The sequence below is a fragment of the Trachemys scripta genome, chromosome 2 (genome assembly GCF_013100865.1).
Source record: "Trachemys scripta elegans isolate TJP31775 chromosome 2, CAS_Tse_1.0, whole genome shotgun sequence".
In the NCBI taxonomy this organism is placed as follows: domain Eukaryota; kingdom Metazoa; phylum Chordata; order Testudines; family Emydidae; genus Trachemys; species Trachemys scripta.
This window is the reverse complement of record NC_048299.1, coordinates 169,247,287-169,260,481: the sequence shown is the minus strand read 5'-3', so window position 1 is coordinate 169,260,481 and position 13,195 is coordinate 169,247,287. Positions and strand designations below refer to the sequence as shown.

General features: G+C 39.4%; 1 protein-coding gene across 6 annotated transcripts in view; it reads right to left on the bottom strand.

The window, feature by feature from the left end:
- RREB1 (ras responsive element binding protein 1) overlaps positions 1-13,195 on the bottom strand; it is a 142,146-nt gene that overhangs the window by 127,069 nt on the left and 1,882 nt on the right. The window lies entirely within an intron of this gene.

Here is a 13,195-nt window from a genome sequence, read left to right as displayed (position 1 = left end):
TGAAACTTCTTTCCCTCATTAATCTGAGAGAGGCCAAAGTTTGATTTCAGATCATGGGCTGGTATAAAGGTCCATTCATTTACTCAGGCTTTGGTGTGAGTGGTGAGAAGGGTCCACTGTTTGTCAACCTGTCTCCTTTCACAAGCACAAAATCTCACTTTTTAAAAGCAAATAATTCACAATGTTCCACCACGCATCACTTGGAAGCTAGATCCAATATATTAGCAATGACTAGATTTCACAGTGCTATTCATAGATTCATAGATTCTAGGACTGGAAGGGACCTCGAGAGGTCATCGAGTCCAGTCCCCTGCCTGCATGGCATTACCAAATACTGTCTAGACCATCCCTGATAGACATTTATCTAACCTACTCTTAAATAGCTCCAGAGATGGAGATTCTACAACCTCCCTAGGCAATTTACTCCATGTTTAACCACCCTGACAGTTAGGAACTTGTATGCCATCTATTAAATGACGATTGTCTATGAACCTACAGTTTTGTGTGTTCAGCTTCCTAGACAGGAAGTACAACCTACTGGTTCAGACACAAGACTGGGAGCATCTCTGTTGCACTTTCCCAGTTGCAAAAATTGAGATAATACTTATTCTACCTGAGCAGGCTGTTGGGACAGCTAATGTATTAAAATGTATGAAGTACTTGTGAGATTTCTGGATGAATATACAATGTGCTATTCCTATTAGTAAAACTAGCCTGAGTCTTAACAAAACCTTCAGCCTGACAGAGGACCATGACAAAATCCCAAAGAATGTCAATGATATTTGTCATTCATCGTATGGTATACGGCATCCCAGCACAATATTATTGTACTGAGCATTGGGGCGGCAGCACTTCACCCTGCTAATTTAGTCTTCTTGTGAAAAGTGCGGGACCGAGAGCCAGGAGACTGAACAGATCCTGCGATGTAGCCTTCCCTGACAATGTGTCTCAGCCCTGAACTGGAAGAATTACTCCCAGACAGATAAGAAGATAATTCACTTCTCATATATATTCAATCTAGGACCCCTCTACCGAGTGCCTATTATAGGGGGGAATTTTGCAATGTGCACCCATCTCACAAAGGTCAGAAGCTAACTGGTGGCAATGACTTTAATTCATTGCTCCCCTGAACTGAATTTGAAAGGTCAACCTACAAGGTAAAAAGCTTCACCACATCTTATTACTAACACCTTGAGCATCCTGTCTCCCTGGTATCAAGGAGAACAAAACAAACAAAAAAAAGGTTGCTTTATACAAAGCAATCCCTGGTCTTGCAGTCTGTTTTCTTCACACAATTCCCATCCAATCATTCCCCCTCACCCCCTCAGAGTTTAAGGCGTGTTGGCTATGCTGACATCAGTGACTGGCTCCTGGGGCTGTGAAGACAGCTGTTGCTGCTCCTGCTCATGGCCAAGAGCCAAGTCTCTCTGCCTTTCTGGTGATGCTCCCTCCTGCTCCCCCTCCCTCCCTTGCCCTCGGGCCCACATGTCTGCAGGGTGGGTGAAGTGGTCACTGGCAGCCTTTCCAAGCAAACTGAAGCAGAAAGCTAACTTTCATTCCCAGCCTCAGATCAGATGCAATCAAAATGTTAACCCCAAGTTTTGGCTGTCATAAGTGAAACAACCGTATTTTCTTACCAGACATCTGAGGCCCAAGTTGTCCTTATGACAGGTCACCTTTATATGACAATCCACCACACCTACCCTATTGGGTGGGTATCCTTTTTGATGCAGATACCAGGGAGACAGGATGGCTGTAGGTTGCCATTTCAAATCCATGGCAACAGAGTGCATTCTCTGGGGTAGCTGCTTTGTACAGCACCACTGCTTATTCTGCCCACAGAGCGGATTTAACCAGACCAGGGAAGGTCACATGAGCGTAAGGGGATTCCTCAGTGATGCAGAGACATTGTAGGGCCTCTAATGGTATTCCTCCTTCACTCTACAAGCAGCACTGTGGGGACAAAAGGGTGTGGCTAGAGAAGATGGAGCCAAGTCAATCCTTAGCTGCTGCATTTTGACTACTGGTGACCATTTGCAGCCAGCACACCTAGAAAAGGGAGATAACCCGCACTGCATCAGGATCAGGGGAGTGAAAAAAAAAAAAAAAAAAGATCTTTAAGGCACCTTTGTTTTTACATCTTCCCGCCTGCGCACTGTGGCTCTGCAGCCCAGGCCCAGTATGCCACGTTTAACAAATTATGCACAAAATTTAAAAAAAAGTGTGAGTTGTTGAAATACTACACAGTTTTTGTTTAGATATTGCAGACACTGCATTTGAGTTTTTGTATACTTCAGCTCTCTAATTAACATAATTTTAAAGAACATAGCAACATTTACTCCAGTGTTTCTTCAAAACCACTTCCCAATGTGCCAAATTCTGCAGCCCTTTCTCAAGTTGAGTAGTGTTTACTCAACTAGTCTCATTGGCTTCAATGTGTGAATAAGTACAAAGCATACAGTGAGCATGGGTTGCAGATTCTGTCTCTTATCACAAATAACTTTTTTGAAAAAGTAAAAGTAGGCCCTAGTCCTAACAAAATTTAATTTAACTTAACCCACAAGTAGTTTGACTGACTTTAATGAGACAACTCATATGAGTAAACTTATGCATATATTTAAATGTCTGTACGATTAGGGGCTGGCACAAGCAACAGGTATCATGACCCTCTCCTCATCCCTTTGACACACTAAATCCCTAACATGTTAATGAACAATATTTGTGTCCGAAAGGGCTTTTTCTGCATTGCTACAAGTTAGAGAGTTAAAGAAGATAACCAACACATGCAGAGCAGATTTTACATTCACGTATTTCTTAAAAAAAAAAAAAAAAAGTCTCATTATTATTAAAGAGAATTGGCAGGAAGATGGAAAGAGGGTAGGAACAGCTTAGGTTCCTGACGCTCAGTTTATCTGGACTAAAAGGAGTACCAGTAATGCAAATACATAAGTGCTGCACATCAGACACAATACGCCTAACACCTTGAGATGCCAGGAAGAGAGACACCTATAAAATAATTTTATTTACAGTAAAGATTAAAAACACTAAACATTAAAATGGTTATTTGTTACACTTGGAGATTAATAAAACTATTGTATATTACTTAAAGAAAAAAAATGTGTTATAGACATACACAACTCTCAACCCCCTTCCATTCTGGTACTAGGGCTGGGGAAAGGGGCTGATGCAAATATAAGAAAGAGTTTCTAGAACAAGCCAGTCAAATTCATTAAAGTCTTCATTAACTCAGCAGGGCAAAACCCATTCCTGTTTTCGGAGCTTGTTACAGCAACATGACTAAACATGCTCAACAGTCCAATTTGATAGGATGCATCCATTTGCTAAAGCTAAAGGAAGATGCATTTCTGTTATATATGGCACCAATGCTGTCACACAGTTTTTCAAAAGATGTTTAAAAAATAAACCTGCTGCATGCATTCAAGTCATAGCATCATTGGTCTTATAAGTGTTTAATCTGTACTTGCTATGCACCGTGGGCAAATATCTGACATCAGCTTATTCCAGCTCTAGTAACACTGAACTGCATTTGACTGGGAGAAACCCAGACACAATGGAACCCTGGAGTTCTGAAACTCAACTAGTTAGTATTAGTGTCACATATATTACCCTTGGTTTGGTTTAACCCAGGTAACCTGATTAAAATGGAGCCTTCTCTAAGGGGGTCTTTTTCTAGTGATTTCCATTACTCAATATACTTTCACACTTTATAAACCAGGATATATGATATACATTCTAGCTGGCATGCATTTTTTTTTAAATCTTAAACGTGAATTATTTATGCTGCACCCTAAGGAATTAAAAGTTAGATTAGGTTTTGAATGGAAAGAGTGAATATTTTAGTAGAATTCTGTACTGTACCAACAATGTGATTATTGAGGGAATGGCACACTGCTCTATTCCCAGTTTCTTCCTCAAACCTCTACATTTCAGGATTTTAACGCTTAGCATGTTTACATCAGGGCCTAAAACAACACAAACAAACCCAATGGATGCGCAATGAAGTTTTAAAATATGCACAGAATTTTTAGGAGTATACTCACTGCAAAACTTAAAAAAAAAAAAAAAAAAAAACTACCCAACCTAAAGATTATTAACCATGTATATTTACTGATGCCACTGCATAGAGAATTAGCATGTCTTTCCTTTATGCGTGAACAAAGCGTTCATGAGAAGTGCCCAATTCATGCAACCAAAATCCTCTGTTTATATACACAAGCCAGGGCGGTTGTAGTACAAGATTAGGACAACCTCCAGGGGTATGAGGGAAGTTATTATTAAATATTTATATTGCAGTAGTGACTACCAGGTCATGTCCACATTGTGCTAGACACTGGACAAACGTGGTAAATGTATGAGAGTCCCTGCCCCAAAAAATGTATAATCTAGGAATTAGGATATAAGAGGTGGAGGAGATAAACAAGTTGGCAGAAGTCAAAGAGGAAGAAAGGATGGGTTAAGCAAAAACCAAGAAGATAGATACTGAATAACTACTTGCTAAAATATCCTATGCCCTCCTTCAATTAATCCATTAAATCGCTAACTTCTCGGCTAAGTCGGCCAATAAGGTGACAGAACCAATTTTGGTGATTTTTTTTTGCTATGTCTACACCTACACACTGGGAAATACTAGACTGAGTACTAAAGCAACTCATTTCTGGATTATTTTGGCTGTTATTGAGAGAATATTTGTAGTAATTTATGTTACATTCATTTGCATTGGTCATCTGGACTATTCAAAGAACATCTGACTCTCTCTCTCTCTCTCTCTCTCTAAATAATCAAATACTAGTTAGCATTTGTGGAAGGAGCTGCTGTATTCAAACCGCTTGCTAGGAACGGTTACTGAGCATGTGACAGGTACGCGTGGTTGTGTTTGTCCCATCCAACATGAACAAACTATTTTTGGTCCAAAGACTTTTTACTGTACATTTTAAAAAGGAAGCACAATGAGCACAGACATGGAAACATTTACTGTAAGTTAAATGAGTGAGGCAGAACATGCAAGAGAGCAGCTTCCAGAAAACCAGGTCAAATCAGGAGCCAGCAAATATTTCCTCAAGAGGTCACTCAACATCCTATATGGCCATGCAACATCTACAGTATAGCTGACTGAGAGTACTATATGTGCTGAATATTACCAGATATCTACTAGTTTTCAATTGCATACAAATAGTGGATTGAAAACCCACACACTGAAGGATTTGGAGTAAGAGCTACTTAATACTGGAAATAAAAACTCTGGCCCAAAACAAGCCCCTTAAACCTATACACAAAGAGAAGAATCTCCCATGTGTATCTCTCACTCTTTCTCCATGGAAGGCTGGACCCTTGGGACACATAGTCTCCCTATCATTCCCCACAGGGAAACCACTGGAAGGTTAACGCAGCCTCTGGGTTGCGGAAGATTTTTCTAGGGACAGCTGTGAATGGAGCTCCACGGCCAGGGAACCAAAATGGGGAAAGACATTTTGGAGGCAGCATAGAGGCAAATGGTACCCAGGGCGGCTGTCAGGAGGAGAGGGCTACGCAGGAATAAAAAAACCCCACAACATATGTTCAACATGGCCCACTTAATATTCCTGTGAGAACCTTAACTTTAATTTCTGACTTTTGAGCATTTAAGATGTCACCTTAGCTTTTTTCCTCCCAAAACGGAAAAAGAACCGTGAAAAATCCAGAGCAACTAGACTTAAAGAGCTTACAAATTCCACCAGCTTTGAAAGCAGAGCTTGAAAACTGCCTGAATTGCAGTTAATAGGGCTGCAGAGTTTACAGATTCTGTTGGTTCCCTCCTGCAGTGTTTAAAATGTGCATGGCTTCCTTACAAGCTACTAGGCATCCACTATGACATATGGATCACTTCACCCTCTACTCAAATTTAGTCTCTAATTAGGGACAGCATGGCAGTCATTCTGTGCATAGCAAAGCTACAGAGCGGTCTGGTCTTTTTATAAATAAAAAATAGTAATAATAAAGGTGAGAAAGGAAAGAAAAAGTTTCTTCCATAAAAGTGAAGGGAGTTTAGGTGGACAGAATGGAGCAAATGCTGCAGATCTTAAATGGAGCAGAGTTTCCAATGACTTAAACAGGAGTTCTGCTCAATCACAAACCACAGAAATTACCTAAAATTGCAACAGGATGAGGATAGTGATTTAATACGTTTACTGATTCAAACATTGCTATGGGACCTTAGAGGGTAGGAAAGTAACTTATCTGCCATGAAAGTTGTTGTGGGATTAGTTACCAGAAGCTGTCAGGGCCTCAACTTTAAGTCTCATTTGGAAGTCATATGAATGTACAAACTGACACATATTTGGGCCATCTCATTAGGAAAAAAACAAATGCTATCTTGAGATGTTAAAAATTCTCTCTTGAGAAATAGATCATTAGTTTCAAATAGCATAAAGTATAAATTACATCTACGCAGAAAAGCACTTGTTACCCCTCATTTAACTTATACCCCACATCTGGGGAGTGTACCTTGCATTTGCAAATGGAAGATCTTAATAATCCATTAGGCCTTGTCAACTTCTAACTTCTATAGCATTCAATTATTCTTACAGTAATTTAGTATCTTAATTTAAACAAGCCAAAAAAAAAAAGTTTTATAAACTATGGTGAAACATTCAAGCTGTGACACAAATTACTAGAGTAAAAAGAATATGGGATAACAACTGTTGGGGGGGGGGGAGCTGTAACAGCACGTGACTTAGGCCTTGGCTACACTGGCGCTGTACAGCGCTGCAACTTGCTGCGCTCAGGGGTGTGAAAACGCACCTCTCCCCCCCCGAGCACAGCGAGTGCAGCGCTGTAAAGTGCCGGTGTAATCAGTGCCTGCAGCACTGCACGCAGCGAGTGCAGCGCTGTGAATCCCCAAGTGTAGCCAAAGCCTTAGACAGGGCAACCACATTAAAAGTTCATCGCCATATATTGCCCTTTGCAGGCATGCAGTTCCACGGACATCAGAGTAGAGTTCCACACATGGATGCAGAACAGTACAGGGTCATTAATATCTTGGCTGCTTCTCAGGTTTTCAAAACACTAAAAGAAATTAGGCATCATAATGACTTATTTATGTCAAGACAAGCCCTTTTTTCTAATCTTAGAAAAACCCACCTGATTTTAGTAAATTCCTTCCTGCTTCCCCCAACCAAATCTGACAACTGTGAAAATTATTTCTAAATTGATCCCTCCCACCCTCAAAAGGAAATAGAAGAAAGATCTTGTTTGCTAGGACTACCCCATGCAAATCTCTATGGCTGAGCTATAAAATAGTGGATTAAAAAGGAAGTATAGAAACAACAATATACATGGAGAAAGTTTACTGTTGTATCGTGCATAATGTATTTATATGAATTGCTGTATGGTATAAAACCTCAAGCTTCTGAACACTCACATCACATACAAGATGAAAAGATCCTCAACAGTGTCCTCAATAAAACAAGCAAACAAATACAGATGACAAAAGCAAAGGCTACCTGCATTTTTAGGATTTAATGTTTTGTTTCCCTCATCTTTAAAACAAACAAAAAAAAAAGGAACCAAATTCCTACAGAAACTCATTAAAAACTGGCTATCAAAGTTCATTCATCTTCCAGCTTCAAAAGATAAATGATGGTGCCTATCCGCTCTGTTCACACTGGCACTTGTCGGTGTAACTTACGTCACTCAGACGGGTGTTTATTTCATACACCTGAGCAACATAAGTTATTCCGATAAAAGTGCTAGTATAGACACAGCCTCAGTGTAGACAGCCTCAGAAGGGAGTTAGAAGCGTCTGAAAAATTTACCTCAAAGCTTAAAAAAAAGAATATTCTTCTTGTTCCAAACATATTAGTTTTCAGTTTATAATTTGAGAGAGATCAAGTTGATCTGATTGACAGGCATTGTGCCTTCCTCCACGTCTCACATCTTCCTCCAAACTGATGTGATGAAAAGACGAACAAATCCAAGTAATCCACCAATATTAGCTAAAAGCTCTTTTGCACTAAGACCCTGTGCTAACATTTAAGTAGAGAAATTCAAATAACTACATTTAATATTCTTCCATGACAAAAACCGATGGTAATGCAAACATTGGGGTGGAGAGGAGGTTGTAATCAAAGCTGTTAAAGGTCTTAATCTAACAACCCTCAGAGTACCTATTTAGTATACAAGTCTAACTATGTCTTGGGGAGAGGGTTTCCAACAGCTTTTCTCCGCCTTGTTAGTTCCATCCTCATGGAGCTCAGGGAGTCTACAGGTGAATCCTCATTAAGCTATTCAGCTGCTCTGTCTCTAGGACTTTACAAAGGCTTTCAAATACTTGTTTCGATCACTCCGAATAAACAGTCTCCACCCAGTCACCCACTTCTTTTGTCTAAAGCACCTATTCACAGACAACTACTGTACTGATTGGTAGGCAGGCCAAACCGAAAGCTGAAGTACCATTAAAAACAAGATTCACCGGAATGCCTCCAGATTGCTAGAGGAAACAGAGGTCCAGATTCCATTCTGTTACATCAGGGTAATTCCAGACAAACTCCACTGACCCAATAGAGCTCTGCCAATTTTACTCTAGTTTAACTGAGAGCAGAATCTGGCCCACACGTCTTATCGCCCTTTCCCGGCTAGTTTACTCTGAACCAATGCCACTGCTATGGGAGTGTGAAAATGAGAAAATCTTTTCAAATTGCCTGCTAACTGGACTTTTTATTTCACAGGAAAGCAATATTAATATTAGCATCAAAGTAGTTAATCATTCATGTAAGCACAAAAACAAAGAACAGGTTGCTTTAGTTCTGCCTTAAGAGTTGTAGCCTCTCAAATCATGTATGTCCTGCCTTAAAGTGTTGCTATATGAAACAAATTGATGGCCAGGGTGGGGTTGAAAGAACTTTTAAGGTGGGAAATGCTAATGACTGGTTTGCATCCAAGATGTACCATCATCACATTTCTGCACTGAACAAAGGAAGTCAAATCTCCTCCAACTCCTGATCAGATTTATCCCATAGCACTGTACTTCCCAGCCCAGCCCATCTATTTTCATTAGTAATTAAACACTAATGACTGAACCTGACCAGACAGAGCTAAGCAAATTTCTGTTTTTCCCATGGAAAGTGATATCAAACTTTTCAGCACATCATCAAAAGTGAAAGGTGGGAGAGTGGGATTTCTACTCAGTCTGGATCCCATCCCCCCTAAAGGAATATTTTTCATCCATAACATCTTTGTATATGGTGATTGAAATATAATCATTGTAACTGCTATTTTAACTAAGATACAAGAAATGGAAAGTAGACCTTTTACAGTCCTCAGAATAGCTAGTTTTAATTTTCAAATTAACAAATCAGATCTCCCAGCCAACAATAAGAAATTGGCTAGTCCCATTGTTTCCTTGAAGAGAACACTCTTCCTCCTCCCAATTCTATATGTGATCTCCCAAGACATTTCTTGGCAAGTTTGTAGGGTATATGAACACCATGCTCATAATTAAAATTATATGAAGAGAACACAGTGCAAACAAACTCTGCCCCTTTTCAAAGCTTCAGTTTGCTCTCATGAAATGCATTCTAAAGTTGTGATGGGGGGCTGGAGGGAGGAAGGAAGGAAGAACATTGGTGATAATGCAAACTATGAACCAATTTGGTTTGAATTCAGAAAGGAGGGGAAAGAGTAACAGATATGAAAGGCAGGCATCCTCACTACTTTCAGCAGAACTTAAAATAGTACTGCCAATCTCCTCTAAGAGAATGGAACGATTATCAGTTGGGGGGGGGGGGGAGAAAAGTATTGTCACATTATCACGGAGACCGTGGATCGTGACATGTATTCATAATAATGGTCCAGTAATATATTTCTCTCTTTTCAATTAAAATCTTGCCAATATTTAAAGAAAATTATGTCATATGATTTGATTTCACATGCTTTAAATCTGTAAATCAATACAGATGACAATTTTAGTTAAGAGGATTTTCTGTACAGAAAAAGATCTAAAACTTTTCTAAACAAAACCGAATGTACTTGTTTTCTGCTTGTTGCTGCAAAATCTTTGGTGCTGCTTTTTCCAAGTCTGTCTGCACAGGCTGCTATCCAACATACATCAGTTGCTCACAGAGCAATGAACAACAGATAACTCTTCAAGGACATTTGTAAAGGGCACAAATCAAGGGCCAAATCCTGCAAACACTTAGGCACATGAGTAAGTTTATTCACATGAGTAGTCCCAATAGGCTATTTATGTGAGTAAATTTACTCATATGCCTAAATATTTTTCCAAGATTTCACTCCAAGATCTTTGTCTGACATCTAAAAAAGAACCACTGTAAGTAAACTAAAAATTTATTTACAAACTTAAAAAGAACAGAATCCCTTACAAATACACTTGGGTTAATTTTAGCATCCTTCTGTTTAGCTGCTTAGCAACACTTATCCTATGACCTTCTAAGCACCACCTACTTTTACAAGGGATAATGAATATAACCAAAGGGATTTCTCTCTCTATTTTTGTAATCTATACAATGCAAGTACAAGATTAATTTTTATTTCAAGAAGAATTCCAACAGACCAAACTATGTTTCTAATTAACAGAGTTTTCACTAATTAAAAGAGAGTAAATTCATGGTGCAGCTATGAACATACTGTGCCATTAACCCAAACAAGTGAAAAAATCCTTAAGATAAAAAACAAAAGCATTGCAGAAAATAAAACTGAGAAGTTTTTGTAATATGTTGTGTTCACCTTGGCTATTAAAAGGAGTTTATTAAAATTACTATTGACACACAACATAGACATTCAGCTTTTTCAATCCTGAAACTTCAGGGATCTCCTGACCCTCAAATCCAAAATAAAGACCATATGACCAAAAGGTCACTGAATGATGTAAACAGTTAAGAATGGATGCACCACCTGTACCAGCTGAGTCAGACTGAGACATTCAACTATACTGAAATCTGCTAATAAGTTAAACTTCAAACTTCGGAGAAAAGGACAGCTAAGCTTGTGAAACTACATTTTAAAGCATGTGTTCTATTCTATTTTAATACTAAAAAACACAAGTTCCCTATTGCAAGAATAAAGACGTTTTTATAAGACATAATAATGTGGGAAGATTGTTAAAGAATAGATAAATTAATGGCTAAAGAAAACTATTGATTGGTAAACTGAAGAGATGACAATTTAAAAAAAAATTGGTTTCCTATGAAAATAAGCTTGTAGAAAGCCTACAAAACTGTCTAAATGATGTGTTTTTTTAAAGCTACAAGATACCAGTCAAGTTCTAAATGTGAATGCCTAATCAAAAAGAGAGAAAAGCATCAAGATCAGACCAACTGCATTGTACCAAGTAAGGACATTAGGTGAGCTTCCCACTGAATGCTGAAAAGAAGTGTTGTGGTAACCTGACTGATTGGATGATGGATCCATGCTGTTTTTGAGTTTCTAACACACAAAGGAATCTATTCTCCCATGGATGTACCTAACTCCCGATGATGCTAATGGGCATTATGCATGCACACCAATAGAATATACCCCTAAATCTTCAAAGGGAAAATTAAAACCTAAAACAAATATGGCTGGCCTGGCCATGAGTCACAGCATCCCTCTCTCACACACCCAAAAACTCTGTGGAAAAAGGGAACTGTGGTAACATATTTTATGTGCTTCAAAATAGTAGGTCTCAACACAGAACTTCAACCTTATAATAGAGGTTTCCACTATAAACTTCAGAGATGGCAGGCCAATTTATGTCTTTGACAACTCCTACTGTAGTTGTTAAAAAGCAATTACTTGTTTTAAAAAGCACAGTAATTGAATCTAGGGTCTGAATTAGAAGGTCTGGAGAAAAGGACTAAAATTATTTTCTCTCTCCCACACTATCCCAAGTCACATTTAGATACTAGTTGAGTATGTAGTTTAACAGAAGCACATAACCACACTTGATCTTATCTAAATCATAAGACATGCAAAATAGGATGGTGAAAGTTAAGATCTACTTTGTTTTTTTTCAAAAATCACTTCAATAGGCTCCTCATAGGATTAAAGCATCTCTTTGCTCTTTTCAGCTATCACCCATCCTAGGAGCAAAAAACAAAACAACAAAAACAAATTCTCCCCATCTTTTCCACTGATTTTCCTAAATGATTCAATCTAGCCTACAGAGGAAGAGAGAATTTGGATATTAAATCAACCAAACAGATCTGCACTTTTTTTTTTTTTTAAGAAGAACTCTCTTTCCACCCCACCCATCTCCCAAAAAGAAACTATGTGTGAGTGAGTACTGGTGGTGCTGCTGCTGGTGGTGGCTCTGAAGCCGTGTAGAATTTCGTAATGGAATGTGAACTGCTCATCCGGATCTGGGCTCGCGTTCTGTCTTCTACCCAGTAAGGAGCAGGGGAGGACAAATCTGCTGAGCAAGGAGAAATACTCTCCTCCTCTTTTATAACCCATCAAGGATGCATTGCAGAGCGCAGGAAGATAATGTAACTCAGAGGTAAAAAAAAAAAAAAAGAGGGAGGAGGGAGAGAGAAAGAGCCAGAGGAAACTTATCAACGACATGACAAAGTTCAATCCACCACCCTCCCCTCCCTTCCCTTCTCTAAAAAGTTTAAGCATCTCCAACTAGTCTCCGTCTCCGGCTACCCTACTCTGCCCGACAACAAGATGCGTCTGTCTTGGGAGCACGATGTTGCACAACTAGAAAACTGAAGTTGAGTACAGAACACAAGCCACACTTCCCACTGCTGCTTCTCCCTCCCAGCCACCCTTATTACAGAGTGTAACAAGTCCAACTCTGGACATGGTGCCAAGCCCAGCCTGTGCAGGCTCATTATTTGTTACACTGAAGGGAGAAAGAAGTGCGGGGGGGGAAAAAGGGGAATCAGGTTCTTGTAGTAGTTGACTACCAAGCCCAAAGGAGGAGGATCTGCATCCTCATTGCAACTCCCACTTAGCCACAGAGAGAGAAAATATGCTGATCAACAGAAGAGAGAAGAGGAAAAAACCTCTCCCCTGCTTCTTAGCAACGATTAAGGTCGCTGTTTCCTAAGAGACGAGTCTTGACTAGTCCGCATCAACATGGGGGGGGGGGATAGAGAGGGGGAAAACTTTGCTTTACAAAAGGAAGTCCTTATTCCAAGAGATCTTAAAACTTACGTTATTAACACACACACACACACACACACACACAAAATTGCAA